We start from the raw sequence: 6,000 nt of genomic DNA, 5'->3' as shown, positions 1-6,000 counted from the left end.
CCCACCTTCGTTGCAAGCATCTAAGACACTCAGAAGAAGACAAGACTTCAACAGAGGAGATTGTTCCTTAAACCTGGGCCAAACTTGTATATTAAGGACTGCAATATCCAGTGGGGAGAGAAAAACTGCTTAATCTAGATGTTGCCCAGTCTAATAGGGTTGAGAGTTTAGACTGCGTGCTTATATTTTCTTTTTTTTTTGGTAACCACTCTGACTTTTTGCCTATCACTTATAATCACTTAAAATCTATCTTTGTAGTTAATAAATTTTGTTTGTTTAATTCTCCCTGAAGCAGTGCGTCTGGTTTAAAGCGTGTCAGAGACTCCCCTTGAGATAACAAATGCACTGCATATCAATTTCTTTGTTAAATTGATGAATTTATATAAGCTTGCAGTGTCCAGCAGGCATAACTGGCCACTGCAAGACGGAGGTTCCTAGGGTTGTGTCTGGGTAGTGTCATTCGGCTGCACAATCCAAGGAGCAGCTTACATGCCAGAGGCTGTGCATGAACAGCCCAAGAGTGGGAGTTCTCACAGCATAGCAGGATAAGGCTGGCTCCCACAGTCAAGGATTGGAGTGACCTAGCAATTCACCGGTCCAGATAACACCAGAGGGGAACGTCACACCGCCTCATTCTTCTCTTCTGGAGAATAAATAAACCCAGTTCCTTCAGCCTCTCCTCATAAGTCATGTGCCTCAGCCCCCTAATCATTTCCGTTGCCCTCCGCTGAACTCTCTCCAATTTGTCCATATCATTTCTGTAGTGGGGGGCCCAAAACTGGATGCAGTACTCCAGATGTGACCTTACCAGTGCCGAATAGAGGGGAATAATTACTTCCCTCAATCTGCTGACAATGCTCCTACTAATGCAGCCCAATATGCCATTAGCCTTCTTGGCAACAAGGGCACACTGTTGACTCATATCCAGCTTCTCATCCACTGTAATCCCCAGGTCCTTTTCTGCAGAACTGCCTCTTAGTCAGTCGGTCCCCAGCCTGTAGCTGTGCATGGGATTCTTCCATCCTAAGTGCAGGACTCTGCACTTGTCCTTGTTGAACCTCATCAGATTTCTTTTGGCTCAATCCTCCAATTTTTCTAGGTCACTCTAGACCCTATCCCTACCCTACAGCATACCTACCTCTATCCCCATCTTAGTGTCATCCGTGAACTTGCTGAGGGTGCAATCTATCCCATCATCCAAATCATTAATGAATATGCTGAACAAAACCGGCCCCAGAACTGACCCCTGGGGCACTCCATTTGATACCTTCTGTCAGCTAGACATCACGTCGTTGATCACTACCCATTGAGCCCAATGATGTAGCCAGCTTTCTATCCACCTTATCGTCCATTCATCCAATCCATACTTCTTTAATTTGCTGGCAAGAATACTGTGGGAGACCGTATCAAAAGCTTTGCTACAGTCAAGGTATATCATGTCCACCACTTTCCCCATATACACAGAGCCAGTTATTTCATTGTAGAAGGCAATCAGGTTGGTGAGGCATGACTTGCCCTTGGTGAATCCATGTTGACTGTTCCTGATCACCTTCCTCTCCTCACTACTGCTTCAAAATGGATTTTTTGAGGACCTGCTCCATGATTTTTCCAGGAACTGAGGTGAGGCTGACCGGTCTGTAGTTCCCCAGATTCTCCTTCTTCTCTTTTTTAAAGATGGGCACTATATTTGTCTTTTTCCAATCATCTGGGACCTCCCCCAATCGCCACGGGTTTTCAAAGATAACGGCCAGTGGCTCTGCAATCACATCAGCCAACTCCCTCAGCACCCTTGGGTGCATTGCATCCGGCCCCATGGACTTGTATATGTCCAGCTTTTCTAAATAGTCCTTAACCTGTTCTTTCATCACCACTTCTTCTTTTCTTGGTTAGCTGGGATCAGGTCACCAAATCACTCTTTTCCAGGCTTCCCAGTCCAATGTTTGCTTCATATCCACTCAATTCTTTCTCTTGTATACAGTCTATCCACTGTTTTCTTGGCCATTCATCTTACATGGCTTTTCTGTCTTAGAACACCTCTTAATCCTTTTTTTATCCATAAAACTGATCCTATTTAAATGCAGTCTCTCTCAACTGTACCACAAACCAAAATAAATAAATAAATAAATAATTTGCATTTTATTTATTTATTTATCAGTAGAGCTGTCTGACTTGTTTTTTTTGGGGTGGGGGAGGGATGAATTTACTGTTCACCAAAAAATCCATTTTGGGGGGCACTCAAACTATTCATAAATTTGGATTGAATTTAGCAAATACTTTTGGCCAAAAAAAAATTGGGAAAAAATGAACATGGTGAAACATTTTGTTTTGACATTTTGTTTCAAATCAATAGTTTCAAAACAAAATATCGATTCAAATCACCATTTGAAATATTTTGTTCAACACAAATGAAATTTTTGTCTCTGTTTTTTGCTTTGGCCCTGGAATCAATTATTCACTCAGCTCTACACGTCAGTTCAATGTGTCTTCCACGCAGCAGTGCAAGCAGGACAATTACAAATGAAAGCGCTCAAATAGTTTCAGATCTAGTAAATAGTTGGAGTGAAATTCACTCATGTACAGAAGACCGGCTCAAGCGAGTGGTGCAGAGCAGACCTGCTGGTGAGTGTATTCTACCTTTGGATCTCACACACATACCATATCTCATTGCTGTTAAAAATAATAAAGCACCTAAAATCCTTACTCCTAGGATAATAGGTCTTTTGCTAAACCTAGTATTATATAAACAGTATTGTCTGCTATCATGCCCCACTTCATAGCTGTCAATGTTGATTTTGCAATTTCTGCATTCTCCATAGGCATACACATACATTTGTGTGATTTCCATGTGCGGGCTTTATCATCATTCTCTTTTACTCTCCCCATAATTTACAGAATAAAAAGGGCTGCCACAGGGAAATGCCACAGCTGCAAGGGACAGCTTGTGTGCATTTAGACTGAAGGTGAAAGGTGAGCTGAAGTGAAGGTTGAAAATTAAGGATTTGCTGGTAGAAAAAATAATTTTGCCTGGGATGACAGAAAATTCAGGGAGAATTAAGTCTGGAGCCAAAATGTTGAATGTTTTGTCTATAATCCTAAAAGTAAATCTGTTCCATTCTAACATGCTATACAGGAAACTGTACTTATGGGTACTTTGTTAGATTTTAAATTACTATGAAATCTCCAATTTATTTATATTTGTTTGATTGTAACGGTCTCATGAGAGCTCCTGTCTTGTGGCAGGGATTACATTTTGATTCTGAAAAACACAAAGGGTTATTTCAGTCAAATCAGGTTATATTTTGGAGCACTCTGATCTTTTGTTCTGATTCACATATATCTCCTCTGGTCCCTTGCATAGATCCTGCAAGGCTTTGAACCTCAGAATACATGAAAACATACTGACATTGAGGACTGGAATTTCAGTTTTAGCCAAGAATTTATTTTGCATGATCTCATTGGCAGGTAAAGGGGGACAGCACAGTGTCTATGAGAGTTATGTACATTGTGACAAAAAAAATAAATCAATCAGCCAGTATCAATGAGTAAAGCAGATGAATATGAACCCATTGGGAAACATCTTAAATACCTACTATAATTTGTTGATGCTTCTGATATGTCCATGTCATACACAATAAGCTGCTTCAGTCATCTCCAGTGCTGTGGGTACTGGTGGAATTTGTGTACATCGCTGGGAGAAGGTAGCAAAGGCACCTTCTGAATCTTCACATACCAGGACAGGAATAAATCATGAATATTCAAGACTATTTTCTAAACTGATATGAATGTTACTGAATATCCCAAACTCCTCTTACATGACTGCAAGGGCATGTGCCATAGAAACTGTGTTTAAGATTCAAGGAGATTATAATCTGGATCAATTGTATTTTCACTGTGACCACAAATCATGAAAAAAATAATGGAAAGGAGCAAGGTACTTCAGGGTTGTTGGGAAAGCATGTATTTTCTTCCCTTTACCTGCCTCAAAACTCTTCCTCTCCCCCCTCTTGTACTCCAATACACATTTTAAGATTGCAGGGAGGTGAAAATAATAGTTACATTAATTATGCTTTTCCTGAAGATGTTTGCATCATCTATGTATAAATTGCAGAATATCTGGCTTTCTCTTTTTATCGTATTGTGTATTTTCATGATGCTTTATTCTGATTTTGCTCTTTGAATTATTACTGAAGGTCTGAAACATTTTTGCTAAACAGAATATATATAGAAAGGATACTCTGTCTGTAACTGTGCCTCCTGAACTCCAAAAGGTATGGTAACAAGAAATAACCTTGTGGTGAAGTCATCTGTACTGGTGACTCACCCACAGGTTAGCTGCAATGACAATACAAGAGCCTCCATAATGTAAAAATAGCATTTCAGCCTCACTGGTTACTGGTAGCTACCAATAAACAGTAGGAATTGGAAAATCAATTCTGAAGAAAACAGGATTGATTTCTAATAGAACAGTGAGTGGGGTGGGCAAGAGAGGGAAATTATTATTATGGTTTTGCTTCCTATTCCAATTATTTTAATTTTGTGATATTTTTTATTTCAAATAATCACATATCTATCTGTGCTTTACACAGGTTTAAATACTGGAGTACTGTGTCCAGTCCTGATGCCCAATATTCAAGAAGGATATTGATAAATTGGAGAGGGTTCAGAGAACAGCCACAAGAATGATTCAAGGATTAGAAAACAAGCCTTGTAGTGATAGACTCAAACAGCTCAGTCTATTTATCTCCACAAAGAGAAAGTTAAGGGGTGACTTGATTATAGTTTGTAAGTATCTACATGGAGACAGATATTTAATAATGGACTTTTTAAGCTAGCAGGGAAAGATATAACATGATCTAATGGATGGAACCCCATCTAATGGTGCGGGAGCCAAAGCCCAAGGGATGCAGTCCCAGGCAGGGGGCCTGTAACCTGAGCCCCACACCCTAGGGCTGAAGCCCTCGGGCTTTGGCTTCAGCCCCAGTGGTGGGGCTCCTGCTTCGGCCCTGGGCGGTGGGGCTCGGGCTTTGGCACCAGCAAGTCTAACACCAGCCCTGGTGACCCCATTAAAACAGAGTCATGATCCACTTTGGGGTCCTGACCCACAGTTTGAGAACTGCTGGACTAGATGATCACAGTGGTCTCTTCTGCTGTTGGAATCTATGAAATTCCCTTCATAACCCCCTTCTGTGTATATTAATATATGTGTGGAGGTAAATGTAGATGGCAGGGAACTGGCTGTGACCTGCTGCAATTAAGGGTCTATTTTTTTCTAACCCCCTGATGTGAGAGACCTATAACTTTCTGAACCTTTAGGGGATGATATTTTTCATTCTTGAATTCTTCCTGAAGGTGATTTGTTTCCTAAAGATTAAGCAAAAAAGGATCAGCTAGACATGAGTGAGAGAAGAATGAAAGAAAATGCTCTTCCCCATATTAAAAATATATATATTGACAAAACCCTTTTTGAACAGCCCTACAGCTGAAAAAGCCTGAGGTAGAAAGTTGAAGTCCAGTTTGAAATTAGCCCTCATTGAGCATCAGTGTACAACCATGGTCTGGAGGAAACTGGTTTTTATCTGAAAATAATGTAATGAGTGTGACAGATATGATGCTTTGGAAACATGGAATATTCAAAGACTATTATAATGGGCTGTGACAGATGTTATGGACATGTGGATAATTCAGAGACTTTCTAAATGTTATGTGTATCTTTATGGTCTGGCCTGAGATTGTATTCCTGTTCTCACTGGGTGAGCTAAAGGATCATTTCCTACAGGAACCAAATTCACTTTGGGGGGGGGTAATTAATGCAAATCCCTAATGCAGGTAACAAGTCTGTGGAAGTTTTACCCCTGGAGACATAGCATATATTGGTTTGACCTGGTTCAAGAAGCCTACAAACAAAAAGGACTTGAGACTGTATAAAGTAGCTTCCCTGATCTGAGAGAGAGGTCACTCACACCCAATCCAAGAACTGACATGAAACTGTGACCAAGAGAG

This window comes from Mauremys mutica, chromosome 2 (genome assembly GCF_020497125.1).
Source record: "Mauremys mutica isolate MM-2020 ecotype Southern chromosome 2, ASM2049712v1, whole genome shotgun sequence".
In the NCBI taxonomy this organism is placed as follows: domain Eukaryota; kingdom Metazoa; phylum Chordata; order Testudines; family Geoemydidae; genus Mauremys; species Mauremys mutica.
Note: the sequence above shows the minus strand (reverse complement) of the source record.